The sequence below is a fragment of the Triturus cristatus genome, chromosome 3_2 (genome assembly GCF_964204655.1).
Source record: "Triturus cristatus chromosome 3_2, aTriCri1.1, whole genome shotgun sequence".
In the NCBI taxonomy this organism is placed as follows: Eukaryota; Metazoa; Chordata; class Amphibia; order Caudata; family Salamandridae; genus Triturus; species Triturus cristatus.
In genome coordinates this window covers 892,140,847-892,162,481 of record NC_140584.1, presented here as the reverse complement: position 1 = coordinate 892,162,481, position 21,635 = coordinate 892,140,847, and the positions used below count along the sequence as shown (strand labels likewise).

The window sequence follows — 21,635 nt, the reverse complement described above, 5'->3', positions numbered from 1 at the left end:
TTTGGGTTTCCAACCAACCTACCATTTACCCTCTTGATCATAGAGGTATAATAGGTAGATTGTGTCCCCTGAAGAGTCACAAAGAGGAAACAAAAGGACAGAAAGAAGTTTAACTTTCATCCAGCTTATGAGGAAAATTCCAAAATATGTGTGGGAGTGAGTGAGTGTAGTGCAAAAAGTATGAACGTGATTAAAATAGGAATTACAAAAAAAAGAAACTATATTTATTAGGATATCAATTGCAATCCTAGTTAAAAACAGTGCAAATATAGCAGTTTCAAAAATAGCTGCTATCAAAAGCGGTCGACATGTTTCAGCCTTCTGGATAATCTGTCCACGGCTTTCTTCAGGACCTATCTCCAATAAACCAAAACCTGTGTTTTGAAATTAATAAGAAAAGTGAGAATAATAAGAATAAATAGGAAAAAATGTACATACAGGTTGGAATCAATACAATCTCTGATGTCATATACTGATCTTTCGTATCAGCGAATTGGATAGGACATCTGTAAAACACAAATAGTAATACTCTCAATGATACAACAATAGAAAAATGACCAAAGATTTACGGTCTGTGGTGTACAGCTACTTCACAACTTCATGATAGCTATGCATATGTAATGTGAATTCAAATAAAATATTATTGCTCACCCGTCTGATACGAGGACTATGCCTCACCTCGTCTGGCACCAGCTCAGGTTAATAAGGCCTCGCTCTAATAAGCACAAACAAAGGAAAATCAGTAAGGATCGGATGCAGCCATCGCACCCTCCTTTCCTGTATTCAATGTATTTGATAAAAAAATATCAAAATCTCTCTCATCAGGGATGAAATGTGTCTTAAAGTATACCAAAATAAATTTGTAAGCCCATATAAGACATGGCAAAAGGAGACTGACGATAAATCTAACTGTGGTTGCTGAAACTATTGATAGAAACTGCACCAAAATGTATGTCTATCTGTGATTCAAATATTCTGAAATGACAGCGCTCAAATGAACTCTATAAGCGCAGTCTGCCAACAAATGTAAATGGCCAAGAGTGTCGTATTTATTTATGTTTCTTTGTCAGCAAGATAAACTGTCATATTTGTTTATTATTTGTCAACATAATAAACTGTCCAAAATATGGAGCAAAAGTATAAAAACCAATCAGCTATCCTGTCACAATATCGAGATGTCAAAGAAACGGATAGCTATCTCGTAAACATTGTTTTCTGTATGCATTCAGACAGAAAGTACAACCCCCTGTCTTGTTATGTAAAGGAATAGCAATTAATGAAGTACAAAATAAGCAACTTGAGTCAATATCTAGAGTGCAGTTGTATCGGGGAAAAGAAAGGGGAGAGCACCAAACACACTTACTAATATAGCGTAAAATGAAAGTCCCCTGGCCAAACCTTACCTGTCCGTCGTTACCTCGAGCTCCGACCGAGCGGGGAATGGAGGTAATGGACAGGGAGGTTGGCGGTTCTTATGTACTGTGTAATTTCACAGGTGTTTGAAATTCCCATCGGTACGGCACTTGCTAAACCCATCACTTCGAACTACACAGTGACGTCACCGATGCTGGGGAAGGTAGTTCGTATGCCATATTTGAACGTTATGTATTCTTTCGGTGCGAAGAATGTTTATGTTATTCCAAAGATCGCCTGCAAGTTTATAAAATACATGACAAAACACGCGTAAAGAGATATAATATGTATGCCATGATGATGGTAGGTCATCTACAATTTTTGCGAAAGTCGTGCATATTATTATTTAGAGACATCGGGTAACAAGGGGAATTTCTATTATCTGTCACTCGATTTTTGTCACTCTACAATTGATGTCAATTCAGAAAAACACCTAAAGGAATGAAGTCCATTCGGAAAACGCCTAAAGAAATGATAATTCAATAACAAATGAGGCAGAGGTCACACGCGCTATTAATTTGGGACTACAAAATGATGCAATGTCTATAGGGAATTGTAGTTCGAAATGTTTAGAAAACACCATGCTCTTGCTTCCATGTAATAATATATAGCTAGATCGTATTTAAGGTGGACGTGAGACAATCAGACTTAGATGCCTCTTCTTCAAAAACTCCTTAAATGTAAACTGATTTTTAGAAATAAGTATTTATAAGTAGAGATATCCAGAAAACTAGAGAAAACTAGAGAAGACTTGGGTGTAAATGAACTGTATTTCTTCACAAGATTAACATATGCAAGTGATATACTTATTTATATACACATAAATTGCATGTGTGTATAATACAGTTACTACCCAGCAGAACACTGTATCTTATTTCTTATCTCATGTAGATATGCTGTGCAACAACTCTTATAGAAAAGCCTCTCATTTCTTCAAGACCTCTATATGTGTAATGAGATCCAAGGAATGGCAACATTGAGGACTAGAGTGTCACTTGAAAGTTTGAATACCCACTTCTGCTCACGCAGAAAGAGAAATTTGGATATGTCACTAATATGTGAGCGAATATAGGGTTTATCTAGCACTGTCCATGTAAAATCCTCAGCTCCATGATCAAGGGCAACAAAGTGTCTCATCAGTTTAGTCATTGTCTTCTTGCATCTGAATGTACTCTTGTGCTCCAAAATGCGTAGCTTTACCTTTTGTGTGGTCATTCCTACGTATTGAGTCTTACAGGGACACGTGATTAGATATATCAGGTTTTCACTATTACAATTAGTAAAGCTTTTCTAAGCCCATGGTCTACTGGTCCCTATATCTATAGTTGTGGAATGTTGAGTTTGTGGGAAGATGGCACAGGACCCGCATTGAAAATGGCCCTGTACTGCAGGAAGATCCCATAGTGTGCCTACAGCTCGTGTTTGCAAACCTGCCGGTCGTGTGTGTACTAATTTATCTTTTATGTTAGTACCTCTTTTCGGAAACACTGGAAGATTCTAAAAAGTTGTACTGACAAGATACCTCTTCCACTCTTCTCATTGAAAATAGGTACTAACTTAGATTCATCATAACATGAACACTCTTCAGACCCAGACCCCACATTTAATATTACCAATGATTTTAAGGTTTCAAGAACAAGAGATTCTTGGGGTGGCAATTATGATTGATTCTGGTGCTACTGGCAATTTTTGCGATACAAAATACGCCAAAAAGATACGTAAGGAACAAAAAGAATCAGTTCGGGCAGTGGACGGGACTAATCTCTCTTCAGGCCCGATTACCCATCACACTGAATTGTTGGAATTAATTCAGTCCAATGGTCATCGTGGGGTCATTCAGTTTAACTTGATTGATGTTCCACAATTTCAGATAATTTTGGGGCTTCCCTGACTTTCCTTGCATAATCCTACAATCAATTGGGAGGATCGAATAGTCGATATTGATTGGTCGTTCTGTGCAGAACACTGCTTCACTTCTTCGACTCATGCCCAAGAGCCTTCCTTGTCCACTTTATTGTCTTTTAGTGGAGGATCTATTGGAGTTGTTAACACCTTAGAAATTCCAACAGAATACCAAGAATTTCGAGAAGTTTTCAGTGAGCAAGAGGCAGACAGACTCCCACCACATCGTTCATATGATTGTACCATCGATCTCGAGCCAGGGGCCACACTACCTTGCAGTCGGATTTATGCACTGACGGAAGCTGAGAATGGCTATCTAAAAGACTACCTTGACCGTTACCTGGCTAACGGGTTCATCAGACCGTCACTGTCCCCAGTTTCTTTGCCCCTTTTCTTTATTCCTAAGAAGGAGGGGTATCTTAGGACGTGCATAGACTATCGAGCAATAAATCGGGTCTCTGTCAAGAACCGCTATCCGCTGCCCTTGATTTCGGTCCTGCTAGACCAGTTGAAGGACGCCCAAATCCTCACCAAATTGGACCTTCGTGGGACGTACCATCTCATTCGTATGAAGGAAGGTCATGAATGGAAGACTGCCTTTAGGACCAAGAATTGGCTGTTTGAATACCAGATGATGCCATTTGGCCTGTGTAATGCCCCGGCGGCTTTCCAGCACTTTATAAATGACATCAGGGGAGATCTGGTAGATCGAATCGCAGTAGTTTATTTGGATGACATCTTAATAAATTCCAATATTGCAGGAAGATGAGATGTTGATGTATGGCTCCTTATGGGGGCCGTTTTTTGATTACTGGGGACGGGCGCGTGCTGGAAGCCCAATTGAGGTCTGGTTCTCTGAAGCTAAGTGCGCCCTTCCCGCAAGTTTGTGAGGCTGTAGCTCCTTAAGGGGGTAGAGGGAGCAGTTGAGCAGTAGTTTGGATGGGTTCTAACATTGTAGGGTCTGTTTTGGGGGGGGAGTTGGGGAGATGGGGGGTGGAGGGTGGGGGAGGACAGGGACACCGGTGTGCTCCTAGATGGAGGATGTGTGCAGGGGGGAGACTGGGGGACAAATGGGGTCAACACATGATTTGAAGTGTATCACATGGAACGTGCGGGGGCTCCACACAATGCATAGGCGACACAAAGTGCATGCCTACCTAGTGAGACGAGGGGTGCAGGTGGCGCTCCTACAGGAAACACATCTCAGACGCTCTGAAGGGGCAGCATTGAAGAAGAGGTGGAGGTGGCAATTATTTTATACAACTTACTCGGCCTTTGCCAGGGGTGCACTGGTGTGGGTCAGAGCGGGGGTCCCTTTTCAGCCAACACAGCACTTGGTTGACCCAGAAGGTCGGTTCGTAGCGGTAATGGGCAGGCTGAATGGAGTGGAGGTGGCTCTGTGTAGTGTATACGCTCCCAACGTAGGCCAACCCGCCTTTTTCGAGAAGCTGTCAGGGAGCTTGGTGCTGTACTTAACGGGTGCGGTAATACTGGGGGGAGATTTCAATTCCATTGAGGATGTAGACAGGGATAGATCACACCCGCCGCTTCCCAGTGCTCCAGTACATAAGATTTCCAGGGCACGACGGGCATGGCAAGGTAATTGGGGGCTGGTCGACATCTGGTGAGCGCAGCATGCGGAGGAAAGGGATTGCTCCTACTATTCCGGTCTACACGACCTGCATGTGCGCTTGGACGCTATATTAGGGACTCCGGATGTTCACGCTAGGGTGATAGGGAGTGAGTACTTAGCAAGAACGATTTCGGACCATAATCCGCTTTTGGTGCGGATGCGATGGAACCAAGAGAGATCACCCATACCGACTTGGCAGCTCAGACCGGAGGCACTAGAGGACCCGGTTTTTAGCCAGGAGTTGGGGGAGGGTATTGCACAGTATTCTGAAAAAAACTAGGGAATGGCAACCTCGGCATCTATTGAATGGGACGCTTTCAAAGTGGTGGTCAGGGGCATATGCATTAGTAAGGTAGTGGGCGTGAGGAAAACATTATTGGAAGACCTGGAGAAAACGGAACGGCGACTGAGGGAAGTAGAGAGAGACAGCCCAGGGCGGCCCGGGGCGCAGACAGAAGTCCAGGAAGCTAGAGCGGTGGTGGCAGTGCAGGTGGAGAAATTGCGCTCCTACGACTATAAGAACTATAGAGCACGGATGCATGCGGAGGGAGACAAAGCGAGCGCTTTGTTGGCATGGTTGGCTAACCCGGTCCCCAGGGGAGAGATGATACTGGGTTTGGCGTCAACAACGGGGGAGGTTCTCCATACGCAGGAGGGGATAAACAGGAGGTTCATGGAATATTATGCTGCGCTCTACTGCACACAACTGGATAGAAGACCCGACAGTATAGGGGAGTATCTTGAAGAGGTGGCCTTGCCGAGTTTGAGTAAAGAGGAGGGAGACTTGTTGGGTAGTGAAATCACAGTGGGAGAGATTAGGAGCGCGATTAAACATATGGCTCGCAACAAGACGCCAGGGGTGGATGGTATTCCCATAGAATTTTATGCCAAGTACGTTGACTGTCTGGCCCCGCGATTACAGGTGGTTTACAAGGAAGCCCATAAAATAGGGAGGTTACCGGTGACGACTAGGGAGGCTATTATTATTCCACTCCTGAAACCTGGGAGAGAAGCCACAGATGTGAAGGCTTATCGTCCGCTTTCAATGGTGACGACGGACTATAAAATCCTGAGCTGGATTTTGGCAGCCCGACTGCTTCCACATATGTCGAGGCTGGTGCACGGGGATCAATCGGGATTCATACCCAAATGCAACACGGCAATTAATGTGAGGCAACTGTTGCGAATAATGGAGGAACAGCAGGCTCTGAAATCAAAGGCGGTGATCCTATCAGTGGATATAGAAAAGGCATTTGACAGTCTGGAGTGGCTGTATCTATTTCAGGTGATGCACCAGATGGGTTTGGGGGAGGCATTTGTAAGATGGGCTTGAATCCTGTACGACTCTGCGACGGCTAGAGTACGAACGGGGGGGGTTGGTATCGCCACCCTGCTCGGTGGGACGAGGGACGCGTCAGGGCTGCTCGTTGTCACCACTCCTGTTCGCATTGGCGATTGAACCATTGGCGATGCGAGCTAGAACAGGGAGGCATTATGCTGGGCTGGAAATTTGTGGGGAAACTCATTACATCTCGCTCTACGCTGACGATTTGCTGATGTTTCTGGCTGGCCCCGGGGAGGAGCTCCAGGGAGCGACGGAACTATTGTGGTCATTTGGGGAAGTGTCGGGGTTGTGGGTGAATTGGGAGAAGACGTGCCTGTTCCCGGCAGTACGAGCAATGGCACCCCCTGATGGTTTGGAGAGAATAAGGTGGGAGCCCTGTTGCCTCCGATACCTGGGGACTAACATATATCATGAGCAGGCGGATCTATTGGAGGGTAATGTGACTAGAGCAGTGCGAGGGGTCAAAGGGAGTATGGCATTTTGGAGCACCCTGCCGCTGTCAGTGGGGGTAGAGTCGCGCTGCTGAAAATGGTAGTGCTGCTCAGACTTTTATATTATTTTAGGACACTACCGATTTGGATCCCAGGTGGGGTGTTTAAGACACTTAGAGCCATGGTAGGTGTTTTTTTGTGGGGGGACAGTAGGCGGCGAGTTGCACTGGCCACGATGACGAGACCCAGGGCGGAGGGAGGATGGGCGGTCCCGGATCTCGAGAGGTATTACCAGGCGGCCCAGCTGCAGTGGCTTACACAGGCGGTGGCGAGAGAATATCGGGGCCCAGGTGGCTCGGAGGGCAGCTGGATACCGAGGCATGTGTTGGCGTTCATAGTGCTTGGACAGCGATTGCGGATGGAGTCGTAAGGGACTGAGGAGAAAACATTAAGAGCTTGCTGGAATAGATGCAGGCGAAGGAGCGGTAATAAATGTCCATACGGTCCGGAGATCCCCCTGGGCATGTGCACGGCCCTACCGCATGGCGGGGACTGGTCGGCGCTAGCAGAATGGGAGGAGATGGGGTTGCAAATGTTAGAGGATTTATATGAGGAGGGGGTTCTATTGCCTTTTCAGACACTACAGGACAGGTATGGCTTACGGAGGGGCGCCTATTTGTTGCATGCTGCACTGATCGCTGCGATTCAGAAACATTGGGGAGAAGGGCTATCGGAGCCAAAGACATCTCTGACGAGTCAATATGTGGTGATGGCAGCGGGGACCATTAAGGCAGTAGCATGTCTGAGTAGGCGAATGGGGACGGAGAGACTACAGCCACTGACTCAGTTGCGCAGGAAATGGGAGGCAGACCTGGGGAGGGATATACCTGAGATGGAGTGGGCCAAAATAGTGGAAAGGGCATGGAAAGGCACACGGAATGCTCGGTTCCAACTTATTCATTTTTATATCATCCATAGGGCATATTTAACCCCGAAGCAGATAAATAAATACTTTCAATTGGAATCAGCAAGCTGCCCCAGATGCAATAGGAAAGCGGCAGACTTGCAACATATGCTCTGGAGCTGCCCGCAGCTAGGAACATATTGGGAAGAGGTAGTTGAGGCCTTGAGTGGGGTGACAGACAGACAGGTAGAGCCCGACATGGGGGTGTGCATATTACACTGGTTCCCCCACACGGCGAGAACTAAGGTAACGAGTAAATTCATTGATTTGGGGCTCCTATTGGCTAAGCGGGAGCTGACAAGGCAATGGAAGTCGAAGCAGGGCCCCAAAGTGGAGCGTTGGAGGGTGGAATTCATAAAATAGGCGGCCAGTGAAAGTATAATACGGTTGCAACAGGCCAGGAGAGCGAACAATGAAAAATCGATGGAAACAGCACGGGCATGGGAAGCATTGGTCACTCAGTTGCAGACCCCAGATTCGGACTCGGATACAGATACCCTAGAGGAGGCTGGGGACAATGCAGGAGAGCATAGAGGGTAGCTAGATAGATATTTGGGGGTGGTACAAGGGAGAAGGAGAGTGAATCGAGTAATAGGAAATAGAAGCACGCCATCCCTGGGATCAGAGGTCAGCATACCCCTGCACGAAGGTGATGAATGGTTATCCTAGGTACAATATTTGGAGCACACCGGTGGAAGGGGATAGGGGGTAGGGGGAGGGAGGGGTAGGAACACATAGGGGGCACTAAGGTTGAGAGTACGGAGTTGTTCAACAGTAGTCGAAGGTAAACATTGATGTTTAAGGCCCCGGGAACAGAGGGAGAGGGAAACTCGTTAGGAGATTGATGTATGAGGAGGAAAGTGTTCACTTGGGCAACAATATAAAGTATGGCAATGTAAAGAAGGACAGGCATTCAACTGAAGATGTGCCCTATATGTGGGGGGGTAATTGTGTTGTAAAGAAAGCTTAATAAAAATATATATATTTTTTTAAATCTTAATGAATTCCAAGGATCCTCAAGAACATTCTGACCATGTCAAAACAGTTCTTGAGAGTCTACGAAGGCACAAATTGTATGTAAAACTAGAAAAGTGTGCCTTTAGTGTGCAGACGGTGGAATTCTTGGGATTCGTGTTATCTCCCGGAGGCATTACAATGGAGGCGAAGAAGGTGCAAGCAGTGGTAGATTGGCCCTCAACAAAAGATGTCAGAGAAATTCAGAGATTTCTGGGATTCGCTAACTTTTATCGGAAATTTATCCAGAAATTCTCACAGAAAATCATTTAAATTACCAGATTGCTCAAGAAAGGAGTAAAGTTTCATTGGTCTGAGGAGGCTGAGCAAGTCTTTAAATTTCTCAAAACCAGTTTTACTTCGGTGCCCATGTTGCTTCATGCGGATCCAACTGAGCCCTTCTTTGTAGAAGCCGACGCTTCAGATCAAGCAATAGGTGGAGTCCTGTCCCAACGTCACAAGTCAACCGGGCAGCTACATCCTGTGGCATATCATTCTCGGAAACTGAATCCTGATTAAATAAACTACACAATAGCCGAAAAAGAACTGTTGGCAGTAAAGGACACTTTTGGAATGGAGACATCATTTACTTGGGGCTCGACACACTATAACGGTGTTTACAGATCATAAAAATCTTCAATTCCTCTAGTCTGCAAGAACCCTAACTCCGCGTCAACTGCGTTGGTCCCTTTATTTTGCAGATTTAGATTTTGTGATTACATATCGCCCTGGAAATAAAAACGGAAAGGCGGACGCCTTGTCCAGGATCCAGACTGAAAGCACAGAACATTCGGTAATTCCGCAGCCCATTATTCCTGAATCTAAGTTTGTGTGCACTTTGTCTGTGGCAGATTATAAAGAAGGGGTCGGAAGACAGATGTCAGCAGCAGAAATGACTAAGTGGGCTAGTCAAGAAGAAGGCAGAGGCGTCAAGGATTCTTTGCCTTTTCGGAATGGAACCCTTTACTTACCTACTATTAAGATTCAAGAACAAGTGTTGAAAGACTATCATGATCATGCCCTAGCAGGCCATAAGGGAATCTTGAAAACCACAGACCTAATCCAGAGATACTTTTGGTGGCCCAATATGAACTCTCAGATTAAAGAGTATGTGGAAACCTGTGAGCCCTGTGCCAGAGGGAAACCGAGTAGACAAGCTCCACAAGGCTATTTGCAACCCTTGCCTACACCTGAACAACCTTGGCATACTGTCACTATGGATTTAATTGTAGATCTTCCACTGAGTAAAGGGTATAACACAATATTGGTAGTAGTAGACGGATTTACCAAGATGAGTCATTTTATTCCAGTAATCAGCTTCATCTTCCAGTAATTTATTCAGCTTCAGAGTTAGCCCGGCTCATCAGGGAAAACATAGTGAAGATTCATGGTGTTCCAAAGATAGTGATTTCCAACTGAGACTGCCAATTTGTGTCACAATTTTGGAAGGCATTTATGAAGGGGTTGGGAGTGGAGGTCAGGCATTCCACCAGTTATTACCCTGAGACAGATGGCCAGACAGAGGGAGTGAATCAAGAGTTGGAACAGTACTTGCGTCTGTTTCTTTTGGATCAGGGTGGTGACTGGTCTGAATTACATTGGATGGCAGAGTTTGCACATAACAATGCCAAGAATGTTTCCACAGGTTATTCTCCTTTCTTTCTAAACTATGGGCGGCATCCAAATCCATTCATCAATCAGGGAGATTTTGGGGTCCCGGCAGTTAGCAATCTGTTGACAGACTTAAATTCTGCTCGCAAATCTGCAGAGTCCAATTCATTAAAGGCTAAGGAGGGCTACAAGAGACAGGCAGATAAGCACAGGAGAAAGGCACAACAGTACCAGGTGGGAGATTCAGTATGGTTGTCTTCACGGCATCTTAGATTGTAAGGAAATAACAAATTTCAGCCTCTTTTCATAGGCCCATTCTCCATTGAGCAAGTTTTAGGCCCAGTCACTGTCAAACTTAAACTACCTACTCAGTTAGGAATCCATCTTGTGTTCCACGTATCTCTTCTGAAGAAGACAGCTTAAATCTCCGACTAGATAAACCTCCGCCCCCCTTGATGATTAGAGAACAGTTAGAGTATGAAGTAAAAGGGATCTTAGATTCAAAAAGAATTAGGGGGAGTTTATTCTATTTGATAGATTGGAAAGGTTATGGACCAGAAGAAAGATCTTGGGAACCTGCAGAGAATGTACATGCTCCTAAACTGATAAGATGATTTCATGCGCAACATCCTCTGAAACCAAGACCGATTGATCGGTCTTTGAGAGGGGGTACTGTCAGGAAAAACTTGAATGTCATCACTCTTAACAATCAAACTGAGAGAAGGCACCGAGTAATAGTGAAACCCTCTCTCTTCAATTGCTGGTCTACTGTTTACTAGAAAGATTGACCTCCGACAAGATGGCCGCTTTGTTTCCCCTCTATTGAGAGATTCTGAAGTCTCGCGGGAAGTGAGACTTCGTGTTCTGTGGAAGCGTGTTCTGTTGCGCACTTCAATTTACTAGCACCTGAGAGGAGAAGCATTTCCGTGAGTCCCGTAGAACTTAAGTTGGAGCGCATTTAACCTTTGAACCGCCGTGAGTAAGAATCGCGGAAGGAAGATCTTTGCCTTTATCACCTCCGCGAGTATAATCGCGGGAGGAAGCTCCGAGAGATTTGAATAACCCTAAAATAGAAAATTCTTTCCGTCATATTCCGGCGGAATAGAATTACAGATACTTCCTGAGAAAAGAAAACATTCACTTCTGCCAGCTTGGAAACGAGAATTCAGAATTCCTGAAGACGTCAGAGTCAAGAGGCTGTGACAGGTAATCCAGGGTCTCCTTTACTCCAGTAGGCTTACCGTCGAGAGAAGGAGACTGAAGGCAGCCTGGTGAAATAGATTAAGACTACAAGAAGCAAGTAAGCAAAAAACTGATTGTGACTCTGCGTCCTATATTCACTCGCCTTATATTTGAGTTCTTGACTGGAGAAGACAATTGAGCCTACTTTTGCTTAACTCCTTGCCTCCCTTGCGCTTTTCCTACTCTCTCCTTTACCAGTTATCCTTTCCCTGTCCCTTTTTGCGCGTCACCTATTTCAAGTGAAGCAGTGCGAACTCGGTGAACTACAGATTCTTTACAAAGGAGAAGTTGCTGTAAAGACTTGGAGTAAGCTTATCTAATGGACAATTAATGTACCCACAAGTTGAAATAAGTTAAAGATTAGCACGACCAGAATAATAGGTAAGAATGAGATGAAATAGAATTAAGTAGTTAAGAAGAGAGAGTGTAAGAATAGGATTGTCTTACCTGTGATTATATCTCCCTGTGCATTAGGTCACATCCACTATATTTCAGCAGTGGACAGCCTACTATAAAGAAGAGAAGCTGAAACTCCTGTGAAACCTGGTAAGGAGGATAACGTATGAGTAGGTAACAGAAAGAGGAAGAAGATAAGCTAAGGTACAGAATTGAAATGTTGTTTCCCTCTGTGCATTAGGTATCCTTGAACTACCTTCACTTGACAGAAGATGGAGTCCAGGCCAGCACAAGTGTCTCTTCTCTGTCCCAATTCCCCTTTCCTCCTCTCTGGAGCAGCTGGTCTTACGCAGTGTGTTCTGGAGGGTGGACAAGAGAATCTAGCATCATTCTGCCTCCGTGAAGAGGATTGGGTGCAGCACTCCTGACAGATTGAAGTGCCCACGAAGTGTTCTTCACCCGGGTAGAATGGCGGAGGTGCAGCACTCCTGACACAAGTCTTCTCTAGTTTTCTGGAGGTCTCTACTTATAAATACTTATTTGTAAAAATCAGTTTACATTTAAGGATTTTTTGAACAAGAGGCATGTAAGTCTGATTGTCTCATGTCCACGTTAAATACGATCTAGCTATATATTATTACATCGAAGCAAGAGCATGGTGTTTTCTAAACATTTTGAACTACAATTTCCTATAGACATGACGTCATTTTGTAGTCCCAAATAATAGCGCGTGTGACCTCTGCCTCATTTGTTATTGAATTATCATTTCTTTAGCCGTTTTCCGAATGGACACCATTCCTTTAGGTGTTTTTCTGAATATACATCAATTGTAGAGTGACAAAAATCGAGTGACAGATAATAGAAATTCCCCTTGTTACCCGATGTCTCTAAATAATATGCGCGACTTTCGCAAAAATTGTAGATGACCTACCATCATCATGGCATACATATTATATCTCTTTACGCGTGTTTTGTCATGTATTTTATAAACTTGCAGGCGATCTTTGGATTAACATAAACATTCTTCGCACCGAAAGAATACATAACGTTCAAATATGGCATTCGAACTACCTTACCCAGCATCGGTGACATCACTATGTGGTTCGAACTGACAGGATTAGCAAGCGCCGTACCAATGGGAATTTCAAACATCTGTGAAATTACACAGTACATAAGAACCGCCAACCTCCCTGTCCGTTACCTCCATTCCCAGCTCGGTCGGAGCTCAAGGCAACGACGTACAGGTAAGGTTTGGCCAGAGGACTTTCATTTTACGCTATATTAGTAAGTGTGTTTGGTGCTCTCCCCCTTCTTGTCCCCGATACAACTGCACTCTAGATATTGACTCGGGTTGCTTATTTTGTTCTTCATTAATTGCTATTCCTTTACATAACAAGACGGGGGTTGGACTTTCTGTCAGAATGCATACAGAAAACAATGTTTACGAGATAGCTATCCGTTTCTTTGACATCTCGATATTGTGACAGGATAGCGGATTGGTTTTATGCTTTTGCTCCATATTTTGGACAGTTTATTATGTTGACAAATAATTAACAAATATGACAGTTTATCATGCTGACAAAAAAACATAAATAAATATGACACTCTTGGCAATTAACATTTGTTGGCAGACTGTGCTTATAGAGTTCATTTGAGCGCTGTCATTTCAGAATATTTGAATCACAGATAGACATACATTTTGGTGCAGTTTCTATCAATAGTTTCAGAAAACACAGTTAGATTTATCGTCAGTCTCCTTTTGCCATGTCTTATATGGGCTTACAAATTTATTTTGATATAATTTAAGATACATTTCCTCCCTGATGGGAGAGATTTTGATATTTTTTTATCAAAATACATTGAATACAGGGAAGGAGGGCGCGATGGCTGTGTCCGATCCGTACTGATTTTCCTTTGTTTGTGCTTATTAGAGCGAGGCCTTATTGACCTGAGCTGGTGCCAGGCGAGGTGAGGCATAGTCCTCGTATCAGACGGGTGAGCAATAATATTTTATATTGAACGCATATTACATATGCGTAGCTATCATGAAGTTGTGACGTAGCTGTACACCACAGACCGTAAACCTTTGGTCATTTTTCTATTGTTGTATCATTGAGAGTATTACTATTTGTGTTTTACAGATGTCCTATACAATTCGCTGATACGAATGATCAGTATATGACATCAGAGGTTGTATTGATTTCAACGTGTATGTACATATTTTCTTATTTATTCTTATTATTCTCACTTTTCTTATTAATTTCAAAACACAGGTTTTGGTTTATTGCAGATAGGTCCTGAAGAAAGCCGTGGACAAATTATCCAGTAGGCTGAAACATGTCGACTGCTTTTGATAGCAGCTATTTTTGAAACTGCTCTATTTGCACTGTTTTTCACTAGGATTGTAATTGATATCCTAATAAATATAGTTTCTTTCTTTTGCAATTTCTATTTTAATCACGTTCATACTTTTTGCACTGCACTCACTCACTCACTCCCACACATATTTTGGGAATTTCCTCATAAGCTGGATGAAAGTTAAACTTCTTTCTGTCCTTTTGTTTCCTCTTTGTGACTCGTCAGAGGACACAATCTACCAATTAAACCTCAATGATCAAGAGGGTAAATGGTAGGTTGGTTGAAAACCCAAATGATAATAACGATCACCTTGGTCCAAATCCAAACTCGAATAAGGGTCTTCTCATTCTTTAACTCTCTGTATTCCTTATGGTTTTACTCCTGCTGACATAGGTGGCCAGTTTCCTTACTCTTTTTATGTCAGATAGCTGTTTGAACAGACCCCGGATTATATGTTAGTTTTGTGACATATTGGATATGGGGATTTAATCCATGGAAGGTCTATAAAATCCCTTGGACCCTCTATTACGTTTTTGGTTGTTTTTGTTAATTGGCATAGATCACCAGCTGCGCAACACTGATTTGCTCCTTTCCATCGGATCATATGTGGATCAAGACGGCTTGATAATGGCTGGGGGTCGTGGCACCAAGACTGCGGTCCAGGCCAAGCTGAACAAATTTGCATGGGACAAGGCCCCTGGGGCAATCCCGAAAGCGGGAACGGCCGCAATGGAAAAGCAGCATTCCGGAGAGGAGGGGAGAGAAACAATACTGCAGGACATCCTCACGGCCATCACGACTGTTCGCACATCGTTGGAGTCGCGAATTGACTCCGTTTCCACTGACACCTCTGAACTGCTGCGCAGGATGGACAACTTTCAGGCCCACACTATCAAACTAGAAGCGCAGCTGGACGATTATGAAGGGCGCTCAAGGCGAAATAATGTCCGCATACTGGGGTTCCGGAGAGAGCAGAAGGCCAGCGGCAGACTTGTTTGTAGAGGAACTGGTCACCACTCACCTCAAACGAAGCGGACTATCCATCTTCTTCTCCGTGTAAAGAGCGCACCGGGTGCCGGGCGGCTGGCCAAAGCCAGGGGCCCCTCCGCGACCCTTATTGGCTAGGATTTTTAATTTCAGGGACAGGGATATCATCCTGCAGACAGCTAGATCCGCGCCCCCACTGAAATTTCAGAACAGTCAAATCACCTTTTTCCCGGACTTCACCCTCAAGTTGCAACAACAGCGACGCAGCTTCCTCGACGTCAAAAAGGCACTTCGCGAGAAAGATCTAAAATACGCCATGCTATTCCTGGCCAAGCTGAGGGTGGAATCGAACGGAAAGGCTTGGTTCTTTGTTACCCCCGAGGAGGCCTGGGACTGGTTAGGCGGATGGCAAACTGCAGGCCGAAGCAGCAACCGCGCCTGAGGAGCAAGGGGCGAGAGGGCACCGAAGAATCAGATGGAGGCAACCTGCCTGGCGAGCAGGAAGCGGAGACGGGAGGGTCTGAATGACTGGTCTGTATGGTACTCTATCTGTGGGTTGGGGATCTCTCTGCTTGCCGCGGTCCGAACCCTCATAGTGAGTGAACCATTAGTGTTCTGAGGTTCCGGGACTCCGTCGTGATGAACACACTGTGATTTGAACATTGAATTATAGTCTAATGAGTATTTTTGACTAAATTACATGTCTGACAGTTACTCACGTTTCTGGAAGGGGTGCCCGGTTGGTCACGCGCACCCATAAAGTTTAAGCGGTAGGCGATATGCACTCAGCAAGTTCGGGTGGGCGGGAGGTTCTGACACCGCCATGCAGGGAGGCAGGGAGGGGGGTTCATTTTAATGGGTTCGGGGTGTTTGCGAGGGTTGGGGGTAGTTATCATTTGTATTGTTGTTTTTCTGTTTTACAGGTATGACACATATGACTTGATCCGTGAATGGGCAATAACTGGCTGCATGCTTTTGGTATTGCTGTTTATGAAGGGTAATTGGTCAACTTGGGTGTCTCCTCCTGGGGGCGCTCGCGGGTGGTTCCCCCTGAGATTGAGCGAATACAAACTGAGACGTGATGGGCAAGATGATTAGACAGGGATTAAAGCTGCTGTTGTGGAATGTTAATGGGCTGGGAGACAAGATCAAGAGGGGCATAGTGGTCCAGTTTTTGAAACGGCACTCCCCAGATGTAGTCCTCCTACAGGAGACGCATTTGCTTGGAAATGCATGCAAGGCCATGTCACGATGGGGTTTCCAATTGGTGGCACACTCGGTTTTTGGTTCTGGCTCCCGGGGAGTGGGTATACTGGTCCGGAAATCATTCCCCATGACAATTGACTTGATCTGCACCGATGTCCTGGGTAGATTTGTTGCTGCCTCCGGGACCTGGGAGAGACACATACTCAATCTCCTTTCGATCTACATACCGCCGGGACTGCACACTCAGGCCTTCGCAGACCTTGGGGATCTCCTTTTAGATTTGCCGGATGGTAGAGTCTTGCTAGGGGGCGACTTTCACTCTATTGTCTCTGAATCCCTCGACCGATGGCCACAAAGAGCCTTGCCGCCTCCTTCATGTGTATCTACAGTTTTCTGGGTGCAATGGGCCTGGTGGATGTCTGGAAAGGACTCCACCAGACTGAGCAGCAAAAAACCTTCTACTCAGGCCCACACCGTGCCATGTCCCAAATAAACTATGTGATGACGCTAGCACACCAACTCCACAACGTAAAAGAAATACAGCACCTGGCCAAGGAAATCTCTGACCATTTGCCAATCTTGTGTCGCCTCGAAGTAGGGGAGCCCTCGGTTGGCCGCTCTGCCCTGATAAACTCCTGGTATCTCAAGAATCCCCAAACCAGGGATAATTTCTTGAGTGAGACGGACCTTTACTTTCAGGAGAACGTGCGGTCAGTAGACTCGATGGCAACACCTTGGGAGGCCAACAAGGTTGTTATACGGGAGGTGGCTTTGGCCCAGATAGTGGGACAGCGTAAGGAAAAGGGTGCGGATATGACTCGCATGCAGGGGGAAATCTTGGACTTAGAGGACGCACTTCGGACGCATGACTCGGTTGAGGTACAACAGAAACTGCGTGTCAAAGTCAGAGTTCACCGATCTGGCTACTGAGGCCGCTAAGAGGCATTAAAGGGCCACGCTTAGCAGAATTTATGACATTGGCGATAAGGCAGGTAAATTGCTAGCTTGGCTAGATCGCAGGGAGCAGGCCCATTGCGTCGTAGTTAAGATAGAAACAGACTCCCACTCCCGACTCACCGGCCCCAGCGGATGCATTCGGCCAATACTATCAGACTCTTTATACTTCCCACACACCGCATACGGAGGAAGAAGCTGCCTCTCTTCTCCGTGATATTTCATTGCCATCACTCACTAACGAGGAGCGTTCTGATCTCAACCTAGATATCACTGTTGCGGAGGTTGAAAAAGCCATCCATGACCTACAATGGGGGGAAAGCATCAGGCCCTAATGGCTTGCCCATCGAGCTGTTCTAGCTCACAGCGGGAAGGATGGCACCCTATCTCACTGAAATGTTCCTCGAAAGCAGGGAGGGGTCATCCGTCATTAACAAAGTGGGCAAACCGGCCAACAGGTGTTCCTCCTACAGACCCATCTCGTTGCTTAACTGCGAAGCAAAAATACTAGCGAAGGTTCTTGCCTCCCAACTGCTTAGTGTTCTTACCTAGTTGGGCCATCCGGATCAATCGGGATTCATGCCTGCCAGAAACACGTCCCTCAACTTGCGCAGACTCCACGGAGTGCTGTGCCGTGCCGACACAATCAGGGAAGACGTTGTTGTTGTATCCCTTGATGCTACCTCGGCATTCGATGCCATCGAGTGGCCCTACATGTTCGCAGTCCTTCACAAACTGGGTTTTGCACCCGGATTTACCAGTTGGGTTCGACTTCCATACCACCAGCCGCTTGCCAAAGTGGTAGTCAACAACAGGAAGATTTCCGTTTTCACTCTCTGCAGAGGCACCAGACAGGGCTACTCTTCAAGGGCCAAAGCAAAGAGAGGCAGAGACACCGCTTCTCTTTGCCTTGGCCCTTGAGCCTCTGGCAACGTGGGTACGCCAAGACCCTGTCATAAGGGGTCTCAAATGGACGTCTGGATGGGAGGACCGCATATCGCTATATGCGGACGATATTTTGCTTTATCTGGCCTCCCCGGCTGCCTCCCTCAATGTGATCCTGGACATATTTCAGATGTTTGGTAGATTTGCAGGTTATTCAATAAATTGGAATGCTTTATATCCTTTATGGCAAGCAGCCTTCACTCCCTTGGGGCTGTCAATTGGCAGAAGCCACTGATGGCTTCAAATACCTGGGGATCTGGGTCTCTAAAGACCTGTTCAGATTTTACGATTGAAATCTTCTGCCGCCTCTAGTGCGTCTCAAATCAGATGTCCTACATTGGAAGTCATTTCCATTGTCCCTCCTGGGGCGCGCGGCCCTATTCAAAATGATGTCCCTTCCCAGACTCTTGTATGCGCTACAAAACACTCCACAACTGGTTGGCTTCGCGTATTTAAAGATCTCGATTGTATCTTACGGGACTTGCTGTGGGAGAGTAAACCGCCTTGTATTGCAACACACAAACTCACACTGGGGTGGTTTGACCGGGGCATCGGACTTCCTGATATAAAGAAATACTACTGGGCATCACACCTCGCTGCAATCAACCAATGTATGTACAGACCGCAGGATGACCTGGCCTTCAGATCGACAGGTGGCTCCTCCCGGGTAATAGCTTTGAGGGGGCTCTTTGTGTGCGATAGTTGCAGCCTGCTTTGACTGGACACGGGGCACATGTGTGGAAAATAGCTACCAAAAGCTTGGGATGGGAGGGAAGACTCACGCTGGCCACACCACTCTGGCACAGTGAGCAACTGGGCAGACTGATTCGTTCAAGGGAGTTTGATCGTTGGGACCTCATAGGTATATCCAGGGTGGGTGATTTGTGGAAGGCGGGTGAGGTGGTCCCATTTTCGTGGCTGCAGCAAGAATACAAACTTGCCCAATCAGAACACTTCAGATATCTCCAAATTAGACATACCTTGCTTGCGGTTCTTCCTAAAGGTAGTACACTCCCTGAGTCCTCCCCGCTCGAGGACAGAGTTTTAGATGACGACCTACCCGAAAAGGCCATATCACTTATGTACAAAAAGTTGATCAACAACATGACAGATCCCCTAACTCGCTTGAGGGCCAAATGGGACCACGATGTGGCGGATTGGATGATGAGGAGTGGCTGGCTGCAGTGGCCTTCCCTCGGGAGGTGGCCATCTCCTCCAGACTCCGCCTGATGCAGTTAAAGCTTCTCCATAGATCCTACCTGTCTGGGCCCCTGATTGTTACCATGAGATATAGTTCAGATGGTGGCTGTGTAAGGCAGTGTGGGCTGGAGGGCACCTTTATCCACAACCTTTTGGAGGGCACAGCTATCCAGCGATATTGGGAGGCGGTGGGAGGCGGCGGTGCACCTGATGGAGGAAGTGTTGGGGCAGCAGATTGATTGCAATATTAAATTGGCTTTCCTGAATGTGTGAGGCCCCACTGATTTGAACTCCAGGTATCGAACATGGGTTACCTTGGGGCTGATGGTGGCAAAAAGGAACATTGCAAGAATGTGGAGGGCTCAGAACCCACCAAATATAACAGAATGGGGCCAAGATATGGGCTGGTGTTTGGTCACGGAAAGTCCATATACAAAGCCAGGGGGTGCTCGAATAAATGGATGCAAATATGGGGGCAATGGAATGTCCACAGGGGAGAGATATGTGAACCCCCGAGATCGAGAGTGGACATTCTCAGTGAGACCTAAGTGTGTTCAATTTGAAAAATGTCAATATTGTTTTGATATAATTATGATTTAATGTACCACTCGCAATGTGCCGAATATTGCCCAGCTGTGTATAACTTGATTACGTATATGTCATGCCTTGTTTTCAATAAAAAAGAGTTGTTAAAACAAAAAAGACTGATTTGCATATGGTTGGGTCCAAACTGGAATGGCATGGTGAGCAAAAAAATAATGGATTTAGGCCCAGATCTCTGTACTGGGGTGAATGTAGGACATTGTTCTGCTTTCTGTCCATCAATTCTTTTTGCAATTGTCAACCTGAGTGGGACGGGTATGCCCAGACGTGAGTCTGTGCTCTCCATGCCACTATAGTCAAGCTATCCTGGCTGATGAGGGCTGAAAGCCTGAAACCGGTCCTAGGATGCTTGTTTCCAGTCCAGGGAGGACCTGGCCTGGCAGTTCGGGCTGGACTGTTCCCATTGGCTGGGTCCAAACTGGAATGGCATGGTGAGCAAAAAGAGATGGATTTAGGCCCAGATCTCTATACTGGGGTGAATGTATGACATTGTTCTGCTTTCTGTCCATCAGTTCTTCTTTTTGCATTTGTCACCCCGAGTGGGACGGGTTTGCCCAGACATGGGTGCCGTGCTCTTCATGCCACTGGAGTCAAGCTATCCTGGCTGATGAGGGCTGAAAGTCCGAAACTGGTCCTTGGATACTTGTTTCCAGTCCAGGGAGGACCTGGCATGGCAGTTTGTGCTGGACCGTTCCCATTGGGCACAGGGTCATGACTGATTTGCATATGGCTGGGTCCAAACTGGAATGGCATGGTGAGCGAAAAAACGATGGATATAGGCCCAGATCTTTGTACTAGGGTGAATGTATGACATTGTTCTGCTTTCTGTCCATCAATTCTTCTTTTTGCATTTGTCACCCCAAGTGGGATGGGTATGCCCAAACATGGGTCCCGTGCGCTCCATGCCACTGGAGCCAAGCTATCCACAAAGCTATACTGGCTGATGAGGACTGAAAGCACGAAACCAGTCCTAGGATGCTTGTTTTCAGTCCAGGGAGGACCTGGTCTGGCAGTTCGGGCTGGACTGTTCTCATTGGGCACAGGGTCACGATTGATTTGCATATGGCTGGGTCCAAACTGGAATGGCATGGTGAGCAAAAAAACGATGGATTTAGGCCCAGATCTCTGTACTGGGGTGAATGTATGACATTGTTCTGCCTTCTGCTCATCAATTCTTCTTTTTGTATTTACAATACGGTGCACTATTGCACAAGGATTGACAGATGCGTCAAAAGTTCTGAAGCATCTGTTGGCCCAAAAGTCATGCATTGCTGGAGTCGTGTCGCAAGTACGACGCAACTCCAGCAATGTATTAACTCACTGTACTGCATCCCTCATTACGCCTGCAAGGTTTAGACGCAGCGGCATCCTAGAAGTGGCGCAGTGAAATCTTGTATATTTCACTGCATCACTTCTATGAGGCGTCCCTGC

At 46.0% G+C, this 21,635-nt stretch overlaps 1 protein-coding gene across 1 annotated transcript in view; it reads right to left on the bottom strand.

Moving 5' to 3' along the window:
* The window catches only part of ITGAE (integrin subunit alpha E), an 847,690-nt gene that overhangs the window by 529,673 nt on the left and 296,382 nt on the right, over window positions 1-21,635 (bottom strand). The gene's annotated exons all lie outside the window — the stretch shown is intronic.